This window comes from Odocoileus virginianus, chromosome 11 (assembly GCF_023699985.2).
Source record: "Odocoileus virginianus isolate 20LAN1187 ecotype Illinois chromosome 11, Ovbor_1.2, whole genome shotgun sequence".
NCBI classification, from domain to species: Eukaryota; Metazoa; Chordata; class Mammalia; order Artiodactyla; family Cervidae; genus Odocoileus; species Odocoileus virginianus.
In genome coordinates, this window is record NC_069684.1 from 36,451,248 (window position 1) to 36,463,424 (window position 12,177).

General features: G+C 51.5%; 1 protein-coding gene across 1 annotated transcript in view; it reads right to left on the reverse strand.

The window, feature by feature from the left end:
* The window catches only part of CASZ1 (castor zinc finger 1), a 152,078-nt gene that overhangs the window by 119,248 nt on the left and 20,653 nt on the right, over positions 1 to 12,177 (reverse strand). The gene's annotated exons all lie outside the window — the stretch shown is intronic.

The following is a 12,177-nucleotide window of genomic DNA, read 5'->3' on the forward strand; positions in this document are numbered from 1 at the left end:
GGTGCCACCCCAGGTAACAACAGAGTGACCACACCCTAGACTCGGCACCGGGGGTGAAAGGTCAGCCTGACAATGAATCAAGCTGACACTGGAAACCAGATCAGACCCACACAACCAAACCAACCCTTGGCCTCTCCAGCCTCTTGCGCCCTTCAGACTTCCCCTCGGCCATCTCCCAGCTGCTCCCCTGACCCCCACAGTGGCCTTATGGGAGTCTCTAAAAATGGAATAAGCAGGTGTCTCTACAGCTACTACGATGGTGAGTTTGGCCTCTTCTCTTTCTTTTCCCCTCCCCATGCTGGCTCTGTGCCCTTACATCTCATAAAAAAAAGAAAAGAGGGTACACACACATGCCCCCCCAAAGGGGGGCATATCATTTGTGATATAAGTGTTGGGCCAGAAAAAAGTGGCCAAAGAAACTTGGTAGGTTTGCCCTGCTACCGGCAACCTTTGTGTCAATTTAAGCAAATATTGTGGTGTTTCCATGGTGATTCCTGTTTTGAATATCCACTACACTCACTTTTTAAAGGGCTTTTCCTGTTTGCGTTTTAACTCCAAACCTGTAAATATTTTCAGCCTTTTTAGAAAAATTAGCCCACGTGCGTGCAAACACAGACACACCACCAACACCAACACACAACCTCCCGGGCCTGGAGTTCCAGTCTCACAGATGTGAGAGTGGGGTGCAGGAACCCCGAGCGGGCTGTCTCTCTGCTCTCACACCCACCCGGCACACAGAGGGCTGGCATCAGGGAGGGTGGAGCCTAAAAGGCCGGTCCTTCCCTTCCCCCTCTGCCGGGTCACTGCAGCACCCGCAGCGCCTGGCCTGTGTATTCCTAAAGCCTGTGAGTGGGCTCGGCCTGACTCCACAGTGTGGCATGGTGTGGGCAGCTGCCTGGCAGGTTCTCCCACTTGGCCCAGCCCCTGGATCCCGTGGGGCCTCCCTGGAGTGCACGAACCCCTCCTCTCCTGCCTCCCAAGGTTGGGCCATGAGGGGAAGGGGGTAGTTGGTGCTCTGAAGGCCAGAGCTTCCAGCACCAGCTCCACCCCACCTCTGCTCTGGGCAATGCCACCAACCCCAGCTCCCCGGAGAAGCTTCGGGTCGGCCCTGCCACAGTGGTCCCGGGCTTGGAGCAGCCCAGCTCCCACCCCACCCTTCGGCAGGGTTAACAGCGGGTTTCCTGGTTTCCATGGATTCCCGCCAGGCCCCTAATGTGAGTTTCGTGTGATTTGGGGGAAGTGAATTTCCTTTGTTTTCCAGTTTGGGAATATTTTTTTCTTTAAAAAAGAGGAAAAAACACTTTAATGGGAACTTCAGGGCCACTGAGAGACTCACTCCTCTGGGCTCTGACACGCCCCTCACTGTTGGTTCAGAACCCCCCAAAGCCTGGGGCAGCTTACCCACTGACCAAGCATCTCTAAGCTGGAAGATGGGGTGCCAGCCATCACCTACTGCTCCGCACCCCCAGATCACGCTTCTTCTGGGGGGCTCTACTCAGATATCCCATCAGAAGGACTGCTGCCCCACCTGAAAGCCAGCTGCTTACACAGCTGGAGGACACTCCCCCGCTTCCAGGCACACAGGTTTCCCCAGAGAAAAGGTCAAGAGACACGGGTAGGGTTCCTCCCTGGCTCCTGGCAAAGAGCTAGAAAAACCTGAGTCTGACCACACACAAAAGGTGAACATGAGTAAAACCAGGGTCTTATGTCCTAGTTCCGGGGTTTTTCCAGTTACAGGGGGAGGGGTCTTCCAGACCCTGGTGGGGACTTTGGCCTCTGCCAGCTGAGGGAGGGGCGGTTCCTGGGCAGAGGGACCATCTCAGCTTTGGCAACAAGAGCAACTGAATAAAGGGTGTGGCCAGGCCTTCTCCTCCTCCTCCCCATTCCTGCATCCTCCAGCCCTGCCAGGGTGCAGGCATGCCCCAGGACCGTCCCCAACCAAGTGACCTGACCAATTTACCAAACCAGGGCACAGGCCCCAGGGCCTGCCATGGTCAGGGCCCTCCCACAGCACAGGCCCTGGCCCTTGGCAGCAGCAGAAATCTTGGTCAGTAGGTTCAGAGCCCAAAGGACAAAGCTCTCCGGCCAGCAAGTGAAGGGGTGAGGTCAAGTGCAGGCACAGAAATAACACTGGGCTGAGACTCAGAAAACAGGGGTCTGAGTCTCAGTTCTGCCGCTTAACTCACTGTGGGCCCACGGACAAGCCATGTACTCTCCCCAGGGCCCGAAACCTTACTGGTCCAACAGTGGTAACGCCTTCTTTCTGCCTACCTAGCAGATGTGGAGGATCAACAAGAGACGTGAAAGGCATTCAGAGTGTTCTAGAAAAGCTCTTGATTCCCAGCACCCTCTTCTTGCAAGTCTCTTCAAGGTAACTTTTCAGAAGCTACCTCAAGCAGGCCTGTGTGCCCCTCTACTCCCTTCCTCGTGAAACCTTCCCTGTGGCATTTAAATCCAGACTAAAGTCATTTGTGCACGAGTCTGTCTCCACCATTGATTTTTAACTCCTCAAGGGCAGAGACCAGGTCTTAATTATCGTTGTGTCCCCAGCATTTAGCACAACAGCTGGCCCGCTGTGGGCAGCACAAGTGTTTGTGAGATTGAACTAGTCCCTGATTTCATGTCAGAATCAGATGGGCCTGGCGCAGCTTCATGCCCCTCCTCTGACAGGAAATTTTATCACCTACTTTCATGCCCGCTTCTGCTTCGTTCCTCTAAGCCCCAACCTGTGTCCTGGTCTCTCCCAACTCCTCCATCAACACCATGAATTCATAACTTTCAGGTTCAACGAGATGGCTTGGTTACATGACCCTCCTCCCCCTAATTCTGGTAAGAGGTGATTGAGCACCTACTATGTGCCAGGAAACATGGTGGGAGTGGAGGGCACACCCTCTGCCAAGAGGCCTATGTGAGAAAAAATGATATTAATTTTCCAGATGCCTTCTATTCACCAAGCAGCGTGCCGGGTGCTTGTGTATGTGTGATCTCATTGAATCTTTACAACATGAAGTAGGAAGGATTATGATCCCCGTGGCTAGATTGGGGAAGGCAGGCACAGAGATACATACCAAGTGACTTTCCAAAGATCATAGAGCTCACAAGTGCTGAAGCAAGGCCTGGACTCAGGCTGACAGGCTCCAAGGCCCAACTCACTTGAAAGTTCCCCTCATTCCTACCCATGACCTCAGTCTCCACCCACACCTAATGTTTTTTCCCCTCCTGAATCTCAGTTCTCCTGCCCTCCAAACAGGTCTCCATCAAATCCTCAGAGTCACCCAAAAGCATTCAGAGATTACAGCCCAGAGGGAAAGCAAAGTCCAGGCTTAGGTTGGAGGGAGGTGAGACCTACGGTGATATACCGGGTGAGCAGGAAGAACCCCTGGATCCACCTGGTCAACAGGGTCCCAGCTGTGGGTATGATCTCCTGGAGAAGAAGGGGTTGAGCCAGCCGACGTTGTCACTTGATGGGATAAGGACGAGGAAGCCACCCAGGAGAGGGCCGCTCTGAGTCAGGAGGCCCTCTGGGCATGGGACAACTTCTATGTCTTCTCTCCAGACTCAGAGTAAGCCAAGAGGCTTTATCCTGGGATGGGTGGGTAGGTACACAGAGATTTCTGCTGCCTCCCCCACATTAACACCTCCTGCTGCAATGAACACCTGCTTCAGAGATGCAGGGCTGAGAAGCGAGGCCACAAGATCCCCTGACCTTAGTTGAGGCAGGGGTCACCTAGTATCTCCCCAGTGGTGAGAAGTCACTGGGAGGTGTGGCAGGGAAAGATCTAAATCCAAGAGGATAAAGAGGTGGAAGATCAGGCCAGGTGGGGAGAGGACAGAGCCCTAATGAGCAGATTTCATAAACCACCTGGAGTGAAAACAAAAACACAGACGTGCACATTGCCCAACTTCAGGGCTGTATGGAAAAGGGGAAAAAAAAAAAAACAATAAAAAAATCCACATCTTAATACAAAAATCCTACACGATGTGTTGTGGCACGAAAATGTTTTTCACTGCATTTTTCATCTGTGATCTCACACAGCCTACGACGGGTACGCCCAACGCAGGAGGTATTTGATGGTACACAAACAGGGCAAACACATACACAATGGACCAAAACAAGGGCAGCAAAGATTCAGATTGGCCCGAGCTGGCACCTCATGGCTTCAGGTGGCCTCTGGAGATGGCTACACTGGCTCCAAGCATGGGCCCCCTTTAGATTCCTGAGGGAGGAATAAACAGAGCAAGAACAAGCTCAGATGGAAAGAAACATGAGTTCTGAGCACTCAGAACCAGCGGAACTGCGGGCCAGCTGGTCGTGTGGCTTTCTGCACTGACGGTGCTGTCCCGCCATCGACAGAAACCAGAGAGGGAACGCACACCCCGAAGGCCCCTCCTGTATGTCACTTACCCCACAGTTACTATCTGTCTCCTGTTTGCTCCACCCCTCCCCCCTTTTAATTGTTGGATGAGTTTACAGAGCTGTGTGCCAAAAACAATCAACTCTAGGGAACAGAGTTATACAAAAAAGGGCGTGTCGCTGGAGGGAGACGGATATCCATGGAAACCGCCACCTTTTCTCACTAGCCTAGGTAAAGCCAGGGGAAGGGGAAGGGGGAGGGGTGGGGTGGGGTGGGGCTCCACCCAGAACAGGGCCCCAGAAAATGCTGGGGTCGCTGATGACCTGAGGGAGCCACGTCTACTGGGGAGGGTCAGGAAGTGGGGTCAGCCAGAGACCACCACCAGGGCAGGGCTGTTGGAACTCGAGTGCACACACACGTTTGTGTGCACACACACACCACCTCACCAGATCACTGGGACAGGAGGCCATAGTAGTTTCGGGCACAAGCTTTGGAGCCAGACTGCCAGGTGTGAGCTGCCATTTACAAGCTGTGTGACCCTGGGCAAACAAACTTCTCTGACTTCTCTGTGCCTCAGTCTCTCCATCAATAAAATGAAGATAATAATTGCCCTTCCTGCATATGGTTATGAGGATTAAATACTGTATTACATGTAACATGCTGAGAAAAGTAGCTGGCACATAGTAGGTGCTAAAAGTACTTAAGAAATTAAATCAATCAAAAGGGCTAAATGAAAAGAACAGAGGAACGGTTTCCAGCCTCTGCCCAGTTGAGGAGGGAAAGAATGATAGTTCACATTTATTAAGGACTATGTGCTGAGGACCTTAATACATTAATACAAATAACCATCACAAGAAGCCAATGAGGCAGGTTATTATCCTAACTGAATAGTTGGGGAACAAAGACTCAGAGAGGGATGTGACCCACCCAAGGTCATATTCCAGGAAGAGATTTGAACCCAGGCCTGTCTGACACCTACACAACACGATGCTTGGCAAGGAGGGGGAGAGGGAAGCAGGTGGGGAGGAAGCAAGAGAGGGATGGATGAGCTTCCAGGAGGTTCTCTTTCCAGACTGGACTTAGATGCACAGCAATGCAACCCAGATGTGATTTTTCCCAAGCTTACAAAGGAAAATGAAAATCCCCCGAATCAGTGACCACCAATGGAAGGAATAAGTAGAGGAAAGCTGAGATGGCCAGCAGGCTCAGGTATCCACATTCCTCAGGAGGTCTTGTTCTAGTCCTGATCCCAGGAGACAAAAGATGCTCTCCAGAATCAAGAGGTCCCTGGAGGGGAGGCGGCAGAATTTGTGGGTCCACCTCACATCGATGAGGGCTCAGCGCCTGAGAAAGATCCTGGGAAGAACCCAAGTGTTTGCCTTCTAAGAATCCAGGCAGATTCCTGGAGGGGACAGGGCACAGAGAAGGGGTACATAGGCCTTCCATGTTGCCAGGTCAGGCCCAGGGACGTGCAGGAGGCCTGGGAGGCTGAGAGCTGGAGTCAGAGGCTGCACACCCTAAACGCTCTGGTTCTCACCCTGCTCGGAGACGGAGGCCACACAGCCTGGTGGCTCAGCCCTTTCTGCGATCGACCACCCAAACTCATTCAGATATTTCCTTTCTCACTTGCTTTTTAAAAAAAATTTAATGTTCTCTATAATTCATCCGTCCCAGAAGATAATCGATAGAGCCCGTAATGAAAATCTGAGCCATATTTTATGATCCGCTGCGAGCAGAAAGGGCCACATCAGCAGGTCCAGTTTCGGTGCTCCCTATCTGTCTTACCCACTGCCCCAGGGATTACTTACCCAGCCAGCCCTGCCCACAGCCCCCCACCCAGAGCTCTGCCCGTGGCCACCCAGGAAGGTGTGGACTGCCCAGCCGGTAAAGAGACTCAGGCCACCACCCTGGCATTGCCCTGACGCTCACTCCGCCAACCCCAATCACAGGATGGTCACCTGCCATTGCGGGTGACTTTCTGAGTCTTTCTGAAGCTGTCCACCCTCACCGCCCCCGCCCCGGACCCTGGCACCCCTCCACCCTGGAATCTTAGAACACTCTTCAGTCAGGGCCCTTCCGAAAGAAGCCAGAAGACCCTCACTAGGACCTGGAGGCCTGGGCAGGCCTCAAGGAGCCAGGCCAGCCCCCACATGGCTTTTACTCCCCACCAAGGAAGGCCATCCACTCTTTGGGGGCTCCCGGGGCGGGGGCGGTTCCTGAGGAACATCTAGGACCCTCTGGTTAGTGGAGGGAAATCATGATTGTTCATTATTACCACCTTGAGCATATTCCTCCTCTTCTTAGTCTCTGCCCTGTGAGGCGAAGGGTGTGGATGAGCCAGTCTGAGGGGACTCACTGTGGGCTGAGGGGGGCACCCCCTTCTGCTCCAACAGGACTCACTGAAGGAAAGGCAGAGTCCCACCCCTTGCCTTGGCACCACTAGTGGGAGCCAAACAACAGGTGAGGCCAGGCTCCTCCCAGAACTCTTTGCTGCTTGGCACCAATCAGAGTGCCACATCACCAGTGCTGGGATGGGTGACCCAGGGGGCCCAATCAGAGCCCAGAGAATGCTCCAGCATCACAGGAGCAAGGTCTGAAACCAATAAGAAGTGTGATCCAGCCATAGTGTGGACCACTACAATCAACAACAGACATTTACAGAAAGCAGGAAATTGTTAAGAGACAAAATTCATATGATTCTACCATTTAGAAGGCTGTCCAGTAGAACTTTCAGTACTGTTCAGTATGGAAGCCACTGGCCGTGTGTGGCTACTGAGCACTGGAAACATGGCAAGTGTGACTGTGGAGCTGAATTTTTAATTTTATTTAATTTTAGTTTAAGTGACCACACATGCCTAGAGACTACTGTATCGGACAACATAGGTTTAAAGAAAGTATTTCTTAAATGTAAAAAAAAAAAATTCTTAATAAAAGATTTAAAAGCCTGTTATCTCAAGGCAGTATAATAATCATTATTAACTATAACAACAGAAAGTGTTAATGTTTACTCCATGTGTCAGGTTCAGTGGCCAATAGTTCAAGCAGATCATCACACTGAATTGTCACCATCCTCCAAGATACATATGACTGTTATCCCCACTTTATAGATGAGGAAACTGAGGTTCAGCAATAAGAAGTAACTTACCCAAAGTAACAGCGCTGGTGGCAAAGATGGGTCTCAAACCCAGGTCTCTCTGTTCACCGGATCTGTACTTTTAAAGACACTATGTATTTTTAAACTATTCTCTTCACAGGTTTTTTTTTTTGTTGTTGTATTTTCCAATGAGCCGTGAACATGACTTGTAATCAGGAAGAACATGTCTTTTTTAAAAAGACCAAAAAGAGGCAAATTATTTTTCCCTAGGAGGGATGTTTATGAAGAGATTACTGGGGCCTTCTGCCAGCTGGGCCTCCAGTTTTTGAACGGAGAAAAGAGAAGGCAGTGTGGTTGCAGGTCCTCACTGTCCCTGCTGCTCCTACTGCCCAGATGCCTGGCACTCAGGAGGTCTCAGGACAGATGATGCTGGGCTGAGGATCCTCCAGCAGCCAGGCTGCCAGTAGGATCCAGTTTCCTCCCAGCCCCACCCTGGAGTCAGTTCCTGACAGGTTTCTCAGCAGTTTTGCAATCATCACCCAGGTCTGCATCTTAAAGAAGGCAGCAGGCCATGGGGCTGTCTGCAAAAGGCAACACACCATTCTTACCATGGACCACCCTGTCCTACCACCTTCTAGTTGTTATTGCTATTGTTTAGTCACTCAGTCGTGTCTGACTCTTTTGCAACCCCGTGGACTGTAGCCTGGCAGGCTCCTCTGTCCATGGGATTTCCCAGGCAAGAATACTGAAGGGGGTTGCCATTTTCTTCTCCAGGGGATCTTCCTGACCCAGGGATTGAACCTGCATCTCCTGCACTGGCAGGCTGATTCTTGACCACTGAGCCACCAGGGAAGACCCCCGTTACTACCTTCTAGAAGAGCCAGGAGCTCTGGGCCAGTAGCCCAAGTCTGGGATATGCTGTCTGCCCTCTGTGGGCATGGAGAGGCTTGTTCTCCCAGCGGGGGACTGTCATTGGCCCCGTTCACCCACTCTTGGGACTGCAATTAGGTTCAGAACAGGGGGATGAAGAAATTCCCTTTGAAAAGTCTGTGATGAAGGAAAAAGGCCCAGCAAGTACTGAACCCGGTCTAGAAATGGAATCAGGAAGCATTGGATTTTGAGTTGTTTTTGCTTTTTTTCCATAGCACCAACCTGAAGGGTGGGAAACAGGGAGTAATTACCCCCACTTGATCTGATTTCCATTTCAACGCTCTTTTTCCCCCCTCTGAGATGCCCAGATTGTTCAGGTTTCAGGGTAGGCAGGATAAATGTCCTTACTTAGAAGGTTTTTATTATTATTATTATTATTATGGATTTTTGGTTCCGTGCTGTCTGCAGTTCTCTGTCATTTCCAATCTACCTTATGTTCCCCTTGGATTTATATATTTATTTTCGGGGGTTGGTTTCAGGTGCTTCTCGTTTATCAAACAATCAGCCCTGTGAGGTACGCTGGGTGTTTCCAGAAATTACATCACAAAAAATCATGCAATTAAAGTGTAAGAGGAAAAAAAAACATAGCTCTTGCTTAATTTTGTATTTTAATTAGCGACTTATTGTAAACGTAGACTTTTAAAATGGAGGCGCCTAAGCAAAGCCAGTCAACAAGTTTTTCTAATGAATTAATTTCACCTCTTCACTCCTCCTCCTCCTCCTCATGGAAAATGTCATCTTCCAGATTTTCTTTGCCCTCTTTTTTTTCTATTCCACTTTTTACTTCTTGCCCAACACATACTAGAAAAAGGATGTATGTTAGTCGCTCAGTCATGTCCAACTCTTTGTGACCCCATGGACTGTTGCCCACCAGGCTACTCTAACCATGGGATTCTCCAGGCAAGAATACTGGAGTGGATTGCTATTCCCTTCTCCAGGGGATCTTCCTGACTCAGGGATCGACTCCAGGTCTCTTGCACTATAGGCAGATCCTCTACTATCTGATCCACCAGAGGAAGCCCCTGAAATAAAAAAAAGCAGGAACTCTGGCATCGAGGACTCTTACAGGAGCCCTTCCTTATATATATGACCACGGAATAAACCTTGATGGTGAGGGTTCTGGCTGAAGACCCAGTGCAAAGTTTGCCGCTGTGCCCATTGCTCTATCCCCAGCCCTGTTTCACTGAGGCCAAACCCCTCTGTGCTCAGTCCCAGAGATATCCCTCTGCTCCTGGAGAGAAAAGAAAGCCCAGTGCAGCGCAGAGTGCCAAGGCAACAGGAAGAGGGTGGAGTCTCAGGCCACCTGGAGCCTGAACAGATACGAGGTGAAGAGATGGGAAGCTCCCAATGTTGTGAAACCCAAGAGACCTCTGGTTGCCTGGAGGAGGGGGAGAGAGGGCACAGGAGGGAAGAGGAAAGGGAACACAGAGTCAGAGAATAGAAGCCGAAACCAGCAAGGTCTGTCCAGGTCATGTGGCTGCACAGAGAAAGCACACATCTGTATGTCCCAGGCACCTCCTGAGGGTAGATCCAGACTGCCATCATGAGTGTAGAGTCCTGCTCTTCCCCCTGTAGAAAGCTCACAGCTCTGAACTTCCCTGGTGGTCCAGTGGTTAAGACACCACACTTCCAAGGCAGAGGGTGTGGATTTAATCCCTGGTCTGGGAATTAAGAGAGTTCACAGCCTGGGGGGTAGGGGACAGGAAAGTCAACTAATCTGCCCCTTTTAGCCTAGTTTCTGGGACAGAAGGCTGAGGATGGGGAAAGAGTCCCCTAGTTCTCTGTTCAATCCTGCCATCCCAGGAAGGGTAGACAAGACTCAGATGTCCCAGCCAAGGGAAGACCCCTGGAAGATGCTTATGGCCTCTGTGTCCCTGTTCACAGAGACTCATCTGAGCCCTCCTGTCATCCCAGAGGCTAGGTCAGCTTAATAAGCGTAGGTGTCCACCTGAACACCAGACAGACGCATGCCTCCTACTCAGGGCTCCAAAAACAGTGCAGAGACACCGTGGAGAAATGCTCTTCTGGGGCAAGCCAGGGTATTCAGTATCATGGGCAAAACTCCACCCTGGCCATTTTTATTCTGAACAGGAAGAACTGCAATGCTGGGCTCAGGAAAGGTTGTCATTTACCTGCCCCTGCCTCACGACCACACTGGTGGGGGAGGTAGGCACTCAAGAAGGCTCTGGAACACCTGGAGGCAGCATCCTGGCCCCTGCTCCCTGAGATTCCCAAAGAAAGGAAGGAAGAGAGGAAGGAAGAACCTCCTTCCTCCAGGGAGGAAGGGGCTGGACCTCCATGTCATCACGCACCGGTGGGAACCCAGACCCAACCTCACGACAGATCCTGCTCGGTTCAGCTTCAATCGGAAAGGAAGGCACTCATCAAACAGGGGCCGGGCAGGGATGTGGGCACCGAGATTAGGAATTTGGAAAACCATCTGAGGAACCCGGCCCTGGGAAGACAGCAACAGGATTTAATACCTTATCCCGGCTGTCTGGTAAACACCCTGAACCATCCCCACACTCCGTTAGGCAGCCTCGGATCCTCAGGTGTGCTGGCGACGGGCAGGTAGAGACAGACGTGGGCAGAGACAGGAAGGGGGGGGGAAGTATAGGCCTGGGGGGAGGGGGGAGGGAGGAGCTGGCCTGGAAGGATAGGATGGGTGGCAGCCAAGCCAGACAGTCAATGAAACAGCTGACAGGTGCAAGGAAGGGGGGCAGGGAGAAGAGAAAGGTGAGCTGGGGGCTCAGAATACTTGGGGATGTCACCGTCACACCCCAGGGGAGCTGAGTGGGATGAGAGGAAGAGTCAGAGGCTTGCGGGCCAAAGACCTAAGAGTCCTGGTCGCCCTTTCTCCCAATTAAAGGAGAAATCCAGGCCTTGCACTCCTCCAAACCAACCAGGACCGAGAAGCTGGTGGGGGCTAGCTTCCAGAGCTTACTGGCCACCTATGAGAGCAATCTGCTGGTATCCTTTAGGGTCACCCTCTCGCCAACACACATACACAGATTGGCTTGGATTGTTGAGTTGCTCAGTTGTGTCTGACTCTTTTTCAACCCCATGGCCTTGTAGCCCACCAGGCTTCTCTGTCTGTGGAATTTTCCAGGCAAGAATACTGGGGTGGGTTGTTATTTCCTTCTCCAGGGGATCATTCTGACCCAAAGATTGAACCCACGTCTCCTGCATTAGCAGAAGGATTCTTTACTACTGAGCCACCGGGGAAGCCCACATACACACATAGACCATGCCAAAAAGATTGTCAAATCAATCAAATTGGAGCTTTCTTCTACTCTAGGCTAGAGCTGATAGAAGAAGTCGGGAGGGTAGGGGGCAGCCCCGAGTGACTCAGAGGGGACTCAGCCCTCCAGAGATGGCTCAGGGTGAGTGAAGAGTAGACTAGAAGAAAAGAGGGGCCCAGGCTGGTCCTTGGGGTGTTCCTGGGTGAACCACCTTTGCTACGATCCAAGCACAGAGGTCAGGCCTGCCACCTCCACCACCAGGCCCAAGCAGGCCACATGACTAATTCTCTTTTCCCATTTCCGTCTGCTCCTAGATGTAATTACAGTTTTGGATTGCAATCCACCCAAAGTCTAACCCTGATGCACTCTCCCTGCTCTCAGAGAATCGGAAACCATTTCCAAAGCTAAAAGGCGCACCCCTTTTAAATGTTTTCATCAGCTGGCTTCTTCCAGCCACACTCTCAAAGCTGCCCTGGCCACCTCCATCAGCAATGGTCCTCTTTCTCTGCCCCCTCAGAACCACAGGATCTCCTGTGTTCCCAGCAAGGGGAAGGAA